Source organism: Ornithorhynchus anatinus, chromosome 1 (genome assembly GCF_004115215.2).
Source record: "Ornithorhynchus anatinus isolate Pmale09 chromosome 1, mOrnAna1.pri.v4, whole genome shotgun sequence".
Lineage (NCBI taxonomy): Eukaryota > Metazoa > Chordata > Mammalia > Monotremata > Ornithorhynchidae > Ornithorhynchus > Ornithorhynchus anatinus.
This window is the reverse complement of record NC_041728.1, coordinates 121,905,490-121,923,368: the sequence shown is the minus strand read 5'-3', so window position 1 is coordinate 121,923,368 and position 17,879 is coordinate 121,905,490. Positions and strand designations below refer to the sequence as shown.

The following is a 17,879-nucleotide window of genomic DNA, read 5'->3' as shown; positions in this document are numbered from 1 at the left end:
CATCACTACTCTCCTACTACAACCCAGCCCACAAACCTTTCTCTTCTATTGCTAACCTTCTCACTGTGCTTCAATCTCGCCTGTTTCACCGCCGGCCTCTCACCCACATCCTGCCTCTGGCCTGGAATGCCCTCCCTCCTTAACACTGCCAAACAATTACTCTCCCTCCCTTCAAAGTCTTACTGAAGGCATATCTCCTCCAAGAGGCCTTTCCTGACTAAACCCCCTTTCCTCTTCATCCACTCCCTTCTGTGTCTTCCTGACTTACTCCCTTTATTCATCCCCTCTGTGAGTACCACAGCATTTATGTGCATATCTGTAATTTATTTAGTTATATCAATGTCTGTCTCCTACCATTCTAGACTTTAAGTACTCAATAAATACGATTGAATGAACAAATAATAATTTTAGGAGAAAAAGGTCATGAATGAGAAATGAAATATTGTAATATAGTTCACAATTAATAAATCTATGGATTAGGTGGGGGTCCCTCTCCCAAGTGCTTAGTAAAGTGCTCTGCACACAGCAAAGGCTCAATAAATACCACTGTTTGATTGAGTGAATGATTGAATAAAGCAGAATCACCAGGCAATTTAAATAGAACTAGGTCCTTTTTTATATGTGCTACACACATACTCTGTGCTAGGCACTGTACTAAGTGCTGGGTGAATGACTGAATAAAGCAGAATCACCAGGCAATTTAAGCAGGACTAGGTCCTTTTTTATATGTGCTACACACTTACTCTGTGCCAGGCACTGTACTAAGTGCTGGGGTAGATACAAGATAATCAAGGTTGGATATAATCCATATCCAACATGGGGTTCACAGACTTAATCCTCATTTTACAGGTGAGGTAACTGAGGTACATAGCAGTTAAGTGACTTGTCCAAGGCCACGCAGTAGACGTGTCAGAGCCAGGCTTAGAACCAAGGTTCTTCTGAGTCAAGGACTGTACTCTATCCACTAGGCAATGCTGTTTCTCACTGTGAACTTTCAGTGTCAAAATCCACTGAAACCTGGACCAAAATATGAAGCCTCCATCACAGGTGTGTGTGTGTGTGTCTGTCTGTGTGTGTTTGAATGTACTGTACACATAAATCTATTATTTCTATATGTATATATGTATGAACAAGCATGGGTATATATGTATCTATTAATATTCATGTGTAAACATGTATTATACTTTTATAGAACTGCATATATATCTATCTATCAATATGTATGCACATATATAACAGCTACATGTATATGAACCTATCAAAAACAAACACCACATCTTGATTCAGCCACCAGTTCATTCTGGAAATGAATGGATTCATCTGCTACCCGATACAGGTTAATACGGGGATGAAGGGATGCTGAAGCAGGGAAATTTCAGAGCAACTGACCTAACCTTCTCCATTGAAAATGATCCTACTGTTGCCATTGCTGTGTGTATGATGGTTGATGATTTGGGGACCTGTTTAGAACATTCAAATGATCCTGCTGAAAGTTACTGGGCAAGTGTATTGCATAGAAGGAAAGGAAAATCTACATTGCCAATCAATGCACACCTAGAACTAAATTAAATGCATGGGAGAGGACCATACATCACGGTTGGTAGACACATTTCCTGCCCACAAGAGAGAAGACAAATATTTGATCCTCTTTGAACCTCAGCAGGGCGTGGTCCTGAGCAAGGCTGAGCCTCTTCTCTTGATAAATTAGAGAAATCCAAAGCTACCTCTTTCCACTGTTCATCTGTTAGGAACCTCGAACTAATGTATAGAACATGGTCTGGGATGACACAAGCATCTGGGTTCTAATTGCGGCTCTGCCACTTGTCTGCTGTGTGACCTTGGGCAAGTCACTTAACTTCTCTGTGCCTCAGTTATCCATCTGTAAAATGGGGATTAAGACTATGATCCCCATGTGAAACAGAGACTGTATTCAGCTTGATTAGCTGGTACCTGCCCCAGGGCTTAGCAGAGTGCCTTGAATGTAATAAGTTTCTAACAAACACTGTAAATAAAGCCTACTCCTGCAGAGCTTGTTCTCGTCCCTCTCGTTCACCCCACACATCCTATCCGTTACCAAGACCTGCCGGTTTCACCTCTTCAATATCGCCAAGATCCGCCCTTTCCTCTCCACCCAAACGGCTACCTTACTATTACGGGCTCTCGTTATATCCCGGCTAGACTACTGTGTCAGCCTTCTCTCTGACCTCCCTTCCTCCTCTCTCGCCCCGCTCCGGTCTATTCTTCACTCCGCTGCCCGGCTCATCTTCCTGCAGAAACGATCTGGGCATGTCACTCCCCTTCTTAAACAACTCCAGTGGTTGCCTATTGACCTCCGCTCCAAACAAAAACTCCTCACTCTAGGCTTCAAGGCTCTCCATCACCTTGCCCCTTCCTACCTCTCCTCCCTTCTCTCTTTCTACCGCCCACCCCGCACGCTCCGCTCCTCTGCCGCCCACCTCCTCGCCGTCCCTCGGTCTCGCCTATCCCGCCGTCGACCCCTGGGTCACGTCCTCCCGCGGTCCTGGAACGCCCTCCCTCCTCACCTCCGCCAAACTGATTCTCTTTCCCTCTTCAAAACCTTACTTAAAAATCACCTCCTCCAAGAGGCCTTCCCAGACTGAGCTCCTCTTCCCCCTCTACTCCCTCTGCCATCCCCCCTTTACCTCTCCGCAGCTAAAGCCTCATTTTCCCCTTTTCCCTCTGCTCCTCCACCTCTCCCTTCCCATCCCCACAGCACTGTACCCGTCCGCTCAACTGTATATATTTTCATTACCCTATTTATTTTGTTAATGAATTGTACATCGCCTTGATTCTATTTAGTTGCCATTGTTTTTACGAGATGTTCTTCCCCTTGACGCTGTTTAGTGCCATTGTTCTTGTCTGTCCGTCTCCCCCGATTAGACTGTAAGCCCGTCAAACGGCAGGGACTGTCTCTATCTGTTGCCGACTTGTTCATCCCAAGCGCTTAGTACAGTGCTCTGCACATAGTAAGCGCTCAATAAATACTATTGAATGAATGAATACATTGGTAAGCCCATTTCCTTTTATTAAGTGGTTGGAAAAGTAGGTCAAGAAAGTGGGGGTTGAACTATTTAGGACTTGTAAATCTTAGTTTGTTGATTTTAAGGCTTGGTTTGAATTTACTTTCTTGTGTTAAATTCATTTGTATTTATGATTATAATAATGATAATTATATTTATAATTATATTGTTTTTGTTCAAGCACTTACACTGTTCCAAGTACGGTCGTCCTGAACACTGGGGTAGATATGAAATAACCAGGCCCCACTTGGGGCTCACAGTATAAGTAGGAGGGAGAAGCAAGAAGCTAATCCCAGCTAATCAAGCTAGATGCCGTCCCTGTACCATATGAGGCTCAAGGTTTTAAACTCCATTTGACAGATGAGTAACTGAGGTACAGAAAAGTTAAGTGGCTTCATTCATTCAATCGTATTTATAGAGCACTTACTGTGTGCAGAGCACTGTACTAAGGGCTTGGAAAGTACAATTTGGCAATGGATAGAGACAATCCCTACCCAACAACAGGCTCACAGTCTAGAAGGAGGGAGACAGACAACAAAACAAGTAGGCAGGCATCAATAGCATCAGAATAAGTAAATAGAATTATAGATATATACACATCATTGATAAAATAAATAGAATAATAAATATGTACAAATATACACAACTCCTCATCTTCCTACAGAATATACTCATCTTCCTGCAGAAATGATCTGGGCATGTCACTCCCCTTCTTAAACACCTCCAGTGGTTGCCTATCAACCTCCGCTCCAAACAAAAACTCCTCACTCAAGGCTTCAAGGCTCTACATCACCTTGCCCCTTCCTACCTCTCCTCCCTTCTCTCTTTCTACCACCCACCCCGCACACTCTGCTCCTCTGCCGCCCACCTCCTCCCCTTCCCTCGCTCTCGCCTATCCCGCCGTCGACCCCTGGGCCACGTCCTCCCGCGGTCCTGGAACGCCCTCTCTCCTCACCTCCGCCAAACTAATTCTCTTCCCCTCTTCAAAACCCTACTTAAAACTCACCTCCTACAAGAGGTCTTCCCAGACTGAGCTCCCCTTCTCCCTCTACTCCCTCTACCACCCCCCCTTCACCTCTCCGCAGCTTAACCCTCTTTTCCCCCCATTTCCCTCTGCTCCTCCCCCTCTCCCTTCCCATCCCCTCAGCACTGTACTTGTCCGATCAACTGTATATATTTTCTTTACCCTATTTATTTTGTTAATGAATTGCACATCGCCTTGATTCTATTTAGTTGCCATTGTTTTTACGAGATGTTCTTCCCCTCGATTCTATTTATTGCCATTGTTCTTGTCTGTCTGTCTCCCCCGATTAGACTGTAAGCCCATCAAATGGCAGGGACTGTCTCTATCTGTTGCCGACTTGTTCATTCCAAGCGCTTAGTACAGTGCTCTGCACATAGTAAGCACTCAATAAATACTATTGAATGAATGAATACACAAGTGCTGTGGGGCGGGGAAGGGGGTAAAGCACAGGGAGGGAGTAGGGTGATGGGGAGGGGAGGAGGAGCAGAGGAAAAGGGGGGTTTCAGTCTGGGAAGACCTCCTGGAGGAGGTGAGCTCTCAGTAGGGTTTCAAAGCTGGGAAGAGAGCTAGTTTCACAGATGTGAGGAGGGAAGGCATTCTAGGCCAGAGGTAAGACATGGGCCAGGGGTTGATGCCAGGACAGGCAAGAATGAGGCACTGTGAGAAGGGTTAGCAGTGACAGAGGAGCAGAGTATGCGGGCTGAGCTGTAGAAGGAGAGAAGAGAGGTGAGGTAAGACGGAGCAAGATGATGGAGAGCTTTGAAGCCAATAGTGAGACGTTTTTGCTTAATGCAAAGGTTGATAGGAAACCACTGCATATTTTTGTGGAGGGTGATATGCTCAGAACATTTCTGTAGAAAGATAATCGGGGCAGCAGAGTGTAATATAAACTGAAGCGGGGAGAGACAGGTGGTTGGGAGATCAGAAATGATGCTGATGCAGTAATCCAGGCATGATATGATGAGAGACTGTACCATCAAGGTAGTGGTTTGGATGGAGAGGAAAGGGTGGATTTTGGCAATGTTGTGAAGGTGAGACCGTCAGGTTTTGGTGATGGATTGGATGTGTAGGATGAATGAGAGAGCGGAGTCAAGGATGCCACTAAACTGTGGGCTTGTGAACTGGGAAGGATGGTAGTGCCGTCCATAGTGAAAGGGAAGTCAGGAAGAGGACAGGATTTGGGAGGGAAGATAAGGAGCTCAGTCTTGGACATGTTGAGTTTTAGGTGGCAGGCAGACATCCAGGTGGAGATGTACTGAAGGCAGGAGGAGATACGAGCTTGGGGGGAGGGAGAGAGAACCATGGGGGAGATGTGGATTTGGGTGTCATCTGTGCAAAGATGGTTGAAGCCGTGAGAGTGAATGAGTTCACCAAGGGAGTGAGTATAGTTGGAGAATAGAAGGGGACCAAGAACTGACCCTTGAGGAACCCCTCAGTAAGAGGATGGGAGGGGGAGGAGGAGCCTGCAAAGGAGACTGAGAATGAATGGCCAGAAAAATAAAAGGAGAACCAGGAGAGGACCGAGTCCATGAAGCTAAGGTTAGTTAATGTGTTTAGGAGAAGAGGATAGTCAATAGTCAAAGGCAGCTGTGAGGTCGAGGATTAGGTTAGAGTAGGAGCCACTGGATTTGGCAAGAAAGAGCTCATTGGTGACCTTTGAAAGGGCAGTTTCAGGGAGTGAAGGGGACAGAAACCAGATGGGAGGGGGTCCAGGAGAGAGTTGGAGTTGAGGAATTTGACGCAGCGAGTGTAGACGACTTGCTCTAGGAGTTTGAAAAGGGTGGGAGGGAGGGAGGGCGATAACTGGAGGGGGCAGTGGGGTCAAGAGAGGGTTTCGTTTTAGAGGAAGTACTCAAAACAATTTGAACATGAGTGGTTTATCACAGTTTGTAAATTGTGTCCACGGATCTGTCAAGAGGCATCTACCAGATCTTGGCGTGGGGAGGAGCAGAGAGAGACTTGACTTTTCTCTTTGGAGGATTGGGTTGGATCCACCTTGAATATCCCCCGTGCACATTGAAAACCTGGATCCCTCTGAAAGGTCACACAGCAGACAGGTGGCAGAGCCGGAATTAGAACACAGATGCTGGGGTTCTTAAATACCTATTTAATTCCCAATTTGCAGAGAAGGGAACTGAGGCCAGAGAAATTAAGTGCCTTGCCCAGGATCACACGGCAGGTATGTGGTGGAGCCAGAATTAGTCTCCAGGTCCTCTAACTCCCAGACCCATGCTCTTTCCACTAGGTCATACTGCTTTCCTATTATTTTTAAGCAGATGTGTAATCAGAATCTTGCAGTTCTTCAAAATATTAAGGCAGAGTTCTTTTGGATTGGGACCAGATTTCAGATCTCTTATATTCCTTTTAAATTCCTAGACTGGAGAAGGGTTGTTGAGGTTTCTCATTCTAGGTAGTTTAGCATGGTGCCTCTTATCTATCTTAACATTTTGGATAAAACAGTCAAGGATAACATGCCTCCATAGTAACCAGACTTTCCATTATCTAGGTAACCTAAACCATTAACCTCAAAAGATCAAGATTTAGAATCCAATCTGTGTACTTTTTTTCATTTTATAATGGTATGTGAAAGTCTGTTTCTCTGTTGGGTTAAATCTGGGACATTTTTCCAGGTCTGTTATGAACAAAAATGAGTCTCAAAGTCTATGACCTAATTATGTCAATTTAAAATCATTCAGTTATAAACAAATGAGAGGAACAATAATTTCTATGAGAAGAAGCACGGGATGACTAGTTTCTATTAAGTCAAGAACACCTTATAAATACCTACTCACTTATTCAATATAGAGGATTTTAGCTGTCCAACCAAAACTTTCCAAGAATAATAAATTAGCTATAAACAACTGGGGTAGAACTAAATACTATGAGGTCCCAAACTCATTCCTCCATGAAGAGAAAAGCATAAATATTAATGAAAAATCCTTAGCACTCTGCTTTCGCTTCATGTTTCCAAATTATCTTTTCCTAAACCAGTTTCATGAAACCACCCAATATCCTCATGAGATTTGTTATCTGTAACACGAAGATAACTGAACTGATATCAGACACCAGCATGGTTAAGGGAACGATTCAGGGAGAAACCCTGAGTGAGGTGAGGGGAAATGAAAATGTAGTCTGGCAAAGGAAGCAAGTGCACTCTCTTCATAACATAAAAATTCAGTGCTGTGATTGCAGTTGGGAGTCTTTCCCAATATGAAACAATGGTTGAAAAGTGTTGAGGTCCCTTCCTGCCCTAAGAAGAAATGACTCTGGGATCCAAACAAATGTTTTCAATCTAGCAAAGCCTGATGATAAAACAAAGCCTTTCAACTGGGTAACAACTGCTGATAAAAAATATTTGAAACTTAACTAAGCTTATCTTTTCATTTTAGAAAAATATATGGCAATGTCATAATCATGAAAATACTCTTCTGTAATTAGTTTATAGAAATGTTTTGGAATGTCCTAAAATGAGCTGCCAAAGATAATTGTCCTTCCATATGCTCACACAAATGTCCTTATGGAATCACTACTCGAATGAAATGAAGCTCTCTATAATAGTGGGTATGCTGGAGGTTTGGCAATTAGCCAAGGAATCTGTTAGCTCCTCTCTGCCTTTCTCCTCCTGGATTTTCAAATTTTCCCCACTGGGTTTGGCCATATAAATTCCTGGAGTGCAAAAAGAAACCCCTTTTTTTGGTTGTTATTGTTATTAAGGATTTCTGATTAGCTGTTCTTCTTCATCTAGTTCCTATAGAACTAGACCCACCTTTCCTGTTGCCCTGACCTAGCAGAATTGCTGATTGTCTTGAAAAAGGATAACAGTGAAAACGGCATTTTGTGTTTGGTTGTGGCAGTCAGACAAGATGTCATAATATATGCATTACCCACAGCATATCTAAGATGTATTCTTTGACAATATGTTTGTATCATGGGAAAATAATAAGAATTTACATAAATCAATCAATGTACTGTGCTAAGAGCTTGGGAGAATACAACAGAGTTGGTAGATATGTTCCCTGCCCACAATGAGCTTTAAATGTGATCTAGTGTGCTACAAATAACTATTGTCTAATCTTCATTAAAGTAATTCAAAACAAAACATCCAAATTTTTAATAATATTTCTGAATCTTGGACGTTGCAAAAGAAGCTGGAAGCTGGAAGCTTCTTTAGCTGAATATAGGAAAGGGTTTTTTCCCCATTTATTGAAGAATCTGTCCAATTTAGGTTGAATAATGATTAATAATAATTACGGTATTTGTAAAAGGTTTACTATGTGCTACGCACTGTACTAAGTGCTGGGTTGGCTACAAGCAAATCAGGTTGGACACAGTCCTCATTCCGCATGGGGCTCACAGTCGCGATCATCATTCCACAAATGAGGTAACTGAGGCACCGAAAAGTTAAGTGACTTGCCCGAGTCACACAGCAGACAAGTGGCAAAACCAGGATTAGACCCCATGACCTTCTGACTCCAAGGCCTGTGCTCGATCCAGACTTCTTCTTTTTCCCTGTCAGCACCTGGTAGGAGGTTAGCTCTATGAAGGTGTTTGCACACTTGTGAGCTCATCTTTCCAGTAGGTTTTTCAATCTTCTATATTAACTCACTTTCTTGAAAATCAATTGGGATCAATTTTGATCCCAATGTTTTAGTTTGTGATGAAGAAAACAATAACTTTTCTTTTTTCTGATTTAGACTTTTGCAATGATTCACTATATTAATGTTCAAATAGGTCCTGCATTACTCATCACCAAGATCCGCCCTTTCCTCTCCATACAAACCGCTACCTTGTTAGTTCAATCACTCATCATATCCCAACTAGATTACTGCATCAGCACCCTTTCTAACCTCCCACCCTCCTGTCTCTCCCCATTTCAATTTATACCTCACTCTGCCGTCTGGATTATCTTTCTACAGAAATGCTCTGGGCATGTCACCCCCTCCTCAAAAATCTCCAGTGGTTGTCTATTAACATCCATAACAAACAATAGCTCCTCACTATTGGCTTCAAAGCTCTGCATCACCTTGCCCCCTCTTACCTCACCTCCCTTCTCTCCTTCTTCAGCCCAGCCCACACACTACACTCCTCTGCTGCTAACCTACTCACTGTGCCTCGTTCTCACCTGTCCCACCCTGGCCCACATCCTTCCTCTGGCCTGAAATGCCCTCCCTCCTCACATCCACCAAACTAGCACACTTTCCCCCTTCAAAGCCCTATTGAGCTCACCTCCTCCTGGAGGCCTTCTCAGACTGAGCCCCCCTTTTCCTCCACTTCTCCTCCCCTCCCCATCACCCCAACTCCCTCCCTCTGCTCTATTCCCCCTCTCTGCCCCACAATACTTGCATATCTATCTATCTATCTATCTATCTATGAATATTATGTATTCATAATATTCATATGTATATACGAATATTATATTCATTTTATTAATGATGTGCATAGATCTATAATTACATTTATATTGATGCTATTGATGCCTGTCTACTTGTTTTGTTGTCTGTCTCCCTCCTTCTATAATGTGAGCCTGTTACTGGAAAGGGATTGTCTCTGTTGCTAAATTGTACTTTCCAAGCACTTAGTACAGTGCTCTGCACACAGTAAGTGCTCAATAAATATGATTGAATGAATGAATGAATTTTTAAATCAAATTTTCTACCTGGAGCAACTGGAAATATTTATACTGTACTCTCCCAAGCATTTAGTACAGTACTCTGTGCACAGTAATCATTCAATATAATTGATTAATTTCACGCTATAAACAGCAATAGACAAAACTAAGCACGAGATACAGTGAAGGGTCTGAATGTCCTAGGTCTCATATGATTTGATCTTAGTCTTTGAAATGCTGAAAATACAAACAAAAAGAGGAAAATTTTAAAGTGATGTAAAGAGCACAAGAGTCAGTGCATTAACTCTATCTCCATAAGGTACTCAGATTCCAGTTTAGTCCACAGTTAGATCTAAATGGTCAAAATGAAAAATAATAATTATCATTTCAGATGCTGCCAACCACAGCAGACCAGGATCAGTTTGAATAGTGGATGCACACAAGGCTCATTTACCAAATATGCATTTCATATGGCATTTAAAGAGAAGTAGACCAATCTTCAGGACCAGATTAATTAACAAAATAGACGCCATTTGTCTCATCTCCTTATTTATTTTTAAAAATAAAGTGAATGAAATCATGGAATGGTATTTTTCATCATAAAATCCAGTAGGTTATTTATTGGATCACTTAATGTCTTTCTTCATTGAATAAATGGTTCATTTTCCAGTATTCATTGCCATGTGCTAGAACTGTTAACAGAATCTGGCTTGTCCTCAGCAAATAAACTTTATGAAGCCATTTAGAAATATTTAATATACTTCCTAAAAGGGCAGGTGCATGACTAAAAATGCCTATGGCAAGTGCTTTCTAACTGCTGGCATGGACTTTGGGTAACTGGCCATAATTACTGAATAAAACCGAATACCAGATCCATTTAAGAAGCTCTAATTTTGTGAAGGCATATTTACCAGCCAACAACCCAAAAAATTGAAAATTGAAAACACTTTATCATATAATTTCATTTAGCCTGATTCTTTAAAATAGGGAAGGAGCTTGGGAAATGGAAATTGAAGTGAGAGTTGACTGTATCAGAGTCAGAGCTGCCCCTGGAGACTTGGATGTGAGGTAAATTGGATTTCTGGACTTTGAGTGGAGAAGTGAATGAATGGATAAGGGAGGGTTTAAAGATCAGAATTATGGAATTATTTACCAAAAGGAGGAGGGAGATGGGGTGTCCTGACCCTGCATCTATTTTTTATGGCATTTGTTAAGCACTTATTATATGCCAAGCACCATTCTAAGCACTCAGGTAGATTCAAGTTAATCAGGTCAGACACAGTCCCTGTCCCTCATGGCAGTCTAAGTAGGAAGGAAAGGAGATACTGAATCCTCATTTTACAGTTGAGAAAACGGAAGCACAGGGAAGTTAAATAACTTGCCTAGGGGCTTAGGGCAAGCAATTGACAGAGCTAGGATTAAAACCCAGTCCTCTGACTCCCAGGCCCACATTTTTTCAACTAGGTCTGCTGCTTCCCTTAGATTCTGAGTTGAAGCTTTAGTGGCAGCTGTAACTCTCAGTAGGGGTGCTAACCCCTAAAGGACTATTGAGAAGCAGCGTGGCTTAGTGGATAGAGCATGTGCCTGGGAGTCAAAAGGTCATGGGTTCTAATCCCCACTCCACCATACGTCTGCTATGTGACCATGGACAAGTCACCTCACTTCTCTAGACCTCAGTTCCCTCATCTGTGAAATGGGGAATAAGAGTGTGAGCTCTGTGTGGGACAGGGACCATGTCCAACCTGATTACCTTGTATCTAATTCAGTGCTTAGAACAGTACCTGGCACATAGTAAGTGCTTAGGACAGGGACTCTGTCTGACCTGATTAACTTGAATCTACCTGAGTGCTTAGAAGGGTGCTTGGCATATAATAAGTGCTTAACAAATGCCATAAAAAATAGATGCAGGGCCAGGACACCCCATCTCCCTCCTCCTTTTGGTAATCTGTAAAATGAGGATTAACTGTGAGCCTCACGTGGGACAACCTGATTACCCTGTATCTACCCCAGCGCTTAGAACAGTGCTCTGCACATAGTAAGTGCTTAACAAATAACAAAATTATTAAATACCATTATTATTGAAAAGCAGCATGGCTTAGAGAAAAGACCACAGGTTTGGGAGTCAGATGTCATGAGTTCTAATCCCAGCTCTGCCATGTATCAGTGTAAAATGGTAATTAAGTCTGTGAGCCCCACGTGGGACAACCTGATTCCTTGTATCCCCCCCCAGTGCTTAGAATAGTGCTTGGCACATAGTAAGTACTTAACAAATACCATCATTTGGTACAAATGATTTGAGACAAACCTGACAGGACCAATCCAAGTGATATATTATTGGTATAGAGGTCCTGAGAATGTAGGGGCAATAATATCCTGTTTGCTTTATTGTAAGCTCATTGTGGGCAAGGAAAGTGTCTGTTTATTGTTACATTGTACTATCCCAAGAGCTTAGTATGGTGCTCTGCACACATTCATTCAATTAAATCGTATTTATTGAGCACTTACTATGTGCAGAGCACCATACTAAGGACTTGGAAAGTACAATTCAACAACAGAGACAATCCCTGCCTACAATAGGCTTAGAGTAAGTGCTCAATAAATATGACTTAATTGAATTGAATATCTACCATTAAGAGATGAAGAAGTCTTGTCTTATGCCATCAAGTCATCTTTGACCCATAGTGACGCCATGGACATATCTGTCCCAGAATGTCTGGCCTCCATCTGCAATTGTTCTGGTAATGGATCCATAGAGTTTTCTTGGTAAAAATATGGAAGTGGTTTAACACTGATTTCTTCCATGCAATAAACTTGAGTCTTCACCCTTGATTCTCTCCCAAGCTGCTGCTGCCCAACATGGGTCAGTTTTGACGTATAGCAGATTGCCTTCGACTCACTAGGCACTTACCAAGCTATGAATGGAATGGGTCTGCCTCTGCCTGACTTTCCCTCCTGTAGTCAAGACTGGTAGAGTACTGGGAACTCTCCAGGTGTGACCCTGAGAGGAGGATGCAGAGGTAGGGGTCTTTAAACGAGGCTAAAACGTATGCTTAGACCAGATATGAGTGAGAGGGAGCATCATTCATTCATTCATTCATTAAATCATATTTATTGAGTGCTTACTGTGTGCAGAGCACTATAGAGAGTACAATACAACAATAAACACCACCACCAGCCTCCCTGAACCCAGATAATTACCAACAGACCCCATAATAATAATAATAATAACTATGTAACTTTGCAGAACTGAGTGGCTTACTGGAAAAAGCCTGGGCTTGGGAGTTAGAGGATGCAGGTTCTAATCCCGGCTCTACCACTTCTCGGCCTTGTGACCTTGGGCAAGCCACTTAACTTCTCTGTACCTCAATTACCTCATCTGTAAAATGGGTATTAAGACTGTGTGCTCCACATGGGACAACCTGATTACCTTGCATCTACCCCAGTGCTTAGAAGAGTGCTTGGCAAATAGTAAGTGCTTAACAAATACCATAATTATCATTATTATTATAATGGCAGCAATGATTATAATAATCATAACTGTGGTATTTTTTAAGCACTTCCTCTATGTCAAACACTATTCTAAATGCTGGAGTAAATACAAGATAAGCAGGTGGGACATATTCCCTGCCCCACATGGGACTCATTCTAAGGAGAAAGGAGAACAAACATTGAATTCCCATTTTACTGATGAGGAAACTGAGGTAGAGTGAAGTTAAGTGATTTGTTCCAAGTGAACAAGTGAAAGAAACAGGAATGGAAGCCAGGGCCTCTGATTCTCAGGCCCAAGATCTTTCTACTACGTCACATCAGGAAAGTGAAAGTGGTCACACACAAAGTCAGAAGGACATGGGTTCTAATTCTGGCTCTACCATATTTCTGCTGTGTGACCTTGGGTAAGTCACAACTTCTATGTGCCTCAGTTACCTCATCTGTGAAATAATAATAATAATAACAATGATAGCATTTGTTAAGTGATTACTATGTACCAAGCACTATTCTAAGACCTGGGAAACACAAGGTTATCAGGTTGTCCCACTTGGGGCTCACAGTCTTTAGCCCCATTTTACAGATGAGGTAACTGAGGACAAAGAAGTCAAATGGCTTGCTCAAAGTCACACAGATGACAAGTGGCAGAGTCGGGATTAGAACCCACAACATCTGACTCCCAAGCCCGGGCTCTTTCCACTAAGCTATGCTGTGAAATGGGAGTTCAGACTGTGAGTCCCATGTGGGACAGGGACTGTGTCCAACCCAATTTGCTGTATCCATCTCAGTGCTTATTACAGTGCCTTGCACATAGTAAGAGCTTAACAAATACCACACTTATTATTATTATCATTGTTATTATTATTCTCTATGCTCAGGTAACAGTGAATTTTCAAATACAAAAATTTAATATTTACCTTTTTTTCCTAATGCATTATCAATTGTGTCAAAGAAGAGATTGAGAATTGAGAGATGTATCCTAAAGTTTGAATATTTTGGCTTGTCTATCTGCCAGAGCTCCTTATAACATTATCCAAATTTTATTTTGTTAATGAGATGTACATCACCTTGATTCTATTTATTGCTATTGTTTTAATGAGAGGTACATCCCCTTGATTCTATTTATTGCTATTGTTTTGTCTGTCTGCCTCCCCCGATTAGACTGTAAGCCCGTCAATGGGCAGGGACTGTCTCTATCTGTTGCCGATTTGTACATTCCAAGCGCTTAGTACAGTGCTCTGCACATAGTAAGCACTCAATAAATACGAATGAATGAATGAATGAATGAATGAATGAATGAATGAATGAATGAATGAAATTAATGTCAAAACAAGAGCCCAGTTGAAAATCATCGAACCTTGACCATTGACAGGGTGGTTTTTCATTTGCTTAGGTACTCAGGCAATCTGAATAAAGAATCTTTAGCACATTAGAAGTCATTGTCCTGAATAATAATCATGCCCTCAAACCAATCAGGAAAGCTAATCGGTGTTAGCTAATCGCTGTTGAGCAGGGAACTAATTACTAACTCAAAAATATCAGTATGCTCTTCTCAGATATAAGGTTAAACCTTGGCCTCAGAGAAGTCAGGAGCTGCTCTATTTGACTTCTCTTTAACTTTCAAATTATACCATGTAACCCTAAGGTCAGGCCAGGATTGTCTTATGATTGAGAACACACAAAGTATCTCTGAAAAGACTAAAAAGCTAGGATTATAGTAGATATCGTGTTAGGATAAAATCCTGGCTATAAAATGACTTCAAACTATAAATTACTCTACTATACCACTATCTATTTACATTTTGTGAAAAAAAAAATAATCCCTTGAGACTCAGGGTTCATGAAATTTACAGATTTAAAACCTTTATTTTATATGTACACATAACTATCTTTTGGTTTTAAATTCCTCAGAAAAAAGCAATAGACTCTGGCCAAGTACTCAAGGCCAAGGCATCAATGAGGACAGAATGAGAATCGGCCAGAATAATACATGGGTCCAATTCCCAGATGCAGTGAAACTCCCTTTTTGATAAATGCACTGTCTACTACATTCCTAAGAACAGATTCCCCTTCTAACTGTACCCCACTTTGCTTCCATTCCCATGTTCATGCTGTTCTCTCCTCCTGGAAATCCCTTCCTCCCCAAGTCTGCCAGACCTCAGCCCTTCCTGTCCTCAAACTCTTCCAATATTCTGCCTTCAATAAATATCATTTATATTTAAAACTAAACTGTGAGAGATCTGGTTAGGACTATTTTGTTGAAATGCAACCCTTATGTGTCTAAAGATCTTCCTAAATAGGCTCTTCCCTATTTTGCAAAATCACTAGATATAACCTTCAGACTTGCAACAAAATTGGCTCCTAAAGACTGTGTCTTAAGTGAAAGTGTTGAAATTCAGAACCAATTTTCTCATAGGGGCAATGATATAAATAGGAATTTGGTGCCTGAACCAAGACTGAACACTCTATTCTTTTTTTTTTTCCAAACATTTCTCTGCATCATTTTCTAAATAAATAATGGATGAACACCATAGCTATATCCATGTATTTATATTTTCAGAGAGGTTCATCAATAGGTTCATCAGAGGTTTATCATAAGTAAAAGGGATTTACCTCCTCTCTGAATATTCCTTCCCCTCTCCACCCTGTTATTCAGGTATCACAGACTCTCATTACCCAAATCCCCTCCCTTTAAGCTTCCCCTCCCACTGGCCATGTGGCAGCCATTCAAAATAAGTTCACTAACTCCCCATTGCCCTCAAATATCATTCCAACCCGCCATTGCCTTCACTCAATGAATCAATCAATAGTATTTATTGATAATGTCCTGGGTTCAGAACATTGTACTAAGCACTTAGGAGAGCATGATAGGATTCAGTTGACCTGATTCCCACCCTGAAGGAGTATATAATCTTGAGGAGAAGACAGGCTCAAAAAGCTATTACAGATAGGAGAAAGTAAGAGAGTAGAAAATCATGTACATAAATGCTATGGAGGTTTTGAGTTATTAAGTGATTATTATTATTATCAAGTGTTGTCATCGTTTCTGATTCATAGCAACTCTATGGATATATTTTCTCCAGAACATCATGTTTTCTGCCATAATACATAACCTTGTTAACGATTCTTCTGTTATCTTTGATATGGTTTCTATCCATCTACCTGCTGGACTGCCTTTTCCACTTTTTCCCTGGACTTTTCCTAGAATTATTGTCTCCTCCAGAGAATTAGTTCCCTGATTATGTGTCCAAATTATACTAATCTAAGTCGAGTCATTTGGCCTTCCAAAGATGACTTTGGCTTATTTTGCTCTAAAACCTATTTGTTTTTCGAACAGTCCGTGGTATTCTCAAAAGCCTTCTCCAACACCACATTTCAAAACAGTCGATGCTCTTTCCATTCTGTTTTTTCACTGTCCAGCTTTCTGATCTACCCATTGTCACTGGAAATACCATAGAATTAACCATTTGTATTTTTGTTGCAACTGTGGAGTGAAAGTGCTGACTTTGGGGATGCCTACAGAGAAGTCCAGAGGTTCCTGGCTTGGAGGAGCATCAGATGCAGCGAAAGGTGATTTGAATCACATTTACTTTCATTGTTACCTTCTACAGAAATGGTTAAATATGGTTGAGACCTCAGATCTTGGTGAGTGCTTGTGGGAATACCTGGAGAAGAAGATCTGGGAGGGTTCTATTTTGTTTTTTGAATATTTGTAAAGTATTTACTGTGTGCCAGGCACTGTACTAAGTGCTGGGCTAGATACAAGTTGATCGGGCTGGATAAAGTCCCTGTCCCACAGGGAGCTCACAGTCTTAATCCCCATTTTACAGATGGGGTAGATGAGGCACAGAGAAGTGAGGTGACTTGCCCAAGGTCACACAGCAGATGACTTGCAGAGCAGGATTAGAACTCAGGGCCTTCTGACTCCAAGGTCCATGCTTTATCACTAGGCCATGCTGCTTCTCTGGAGGTGGTAAGAGATATAGACATGGGGAGCTGCTGGCATGGGAAGAAGAACTTTCTCTGCAACTTCTTCTCTGGAAGTGGGAAGAGATATAGATGTTGGGAACTGCTGGCATGAGGAGAACTTTCTCTGCAAATTTCCTGCAGCTTGCAATAGAGGGATGGAAGAGTGGGCTAATCCCCACTGATCTCTTCATCTTCAAGGAGACACATTAGCTTTGGGTGAGTCACATGAGAGACATGAGAGTCATACATGAAACTCATGGCAGCAGGGGTGGGGATGCATTGAGTAGGAGGTTCCCAAACTTGTATTTTGAAAACAAAAGAACTGGAGGGCTTTAAGAAATCACAGTAACTGACTGTGGCCCAGGCACTCCTCAAGTGACTATAGGGGGGTTCTTGGAAGCAATTTCACATCATTCTTTGTATAGTTAGGGTGATTTGGGTGAAAAGTCTGTGTTTAGTCTTCCTCTTCAGTGCTTATGGACTGTTCTTAAGAAATCTCATTACTAGTGATACTAACATTTAGGAAGCATTATTACTTACTCCCTCCCCCAAACACCCTCATGCCACCATTTGTGGATATAGGCCTGTAGTTATTGTAAGCTCTTTTAACTATCTTCATCCGCTAGATTTATGGTACTTCAAATTAGATCTGAATTGGTTGGAGTGGCAAGTAGATTCTTTATTCTATTTCATCAATCAATAAATCCAGACCCTAGGCCCTCTATTTATTTTGTTAATGATGTGTATATAT

The 17,879-nt window shown here is 41.7% G+C and overlaps 1 protein-coding gene and 1 non-coding gene across 3 annotated transcripts in view; both read right to left on the bottom strand.

The window, feature by feature from the left end:
- LOC114814718 (glypican-5-like) overlaps window positions 1-17,879 on the bottom strand; it is an 866,559-nt gene that overhangs the window by 661,266 nt on the left and 187,414 nt on the right. The window lies entirely within an intron of this gene.
- LOC114816625 lies at window positions 12,544-12,681 on the bottom strand. The gene has a single exon (XR_003764428.1). It is a non-coding gene; the product is annotated as a small nucleolar RNA SNORA7 (small nucleolar RNA).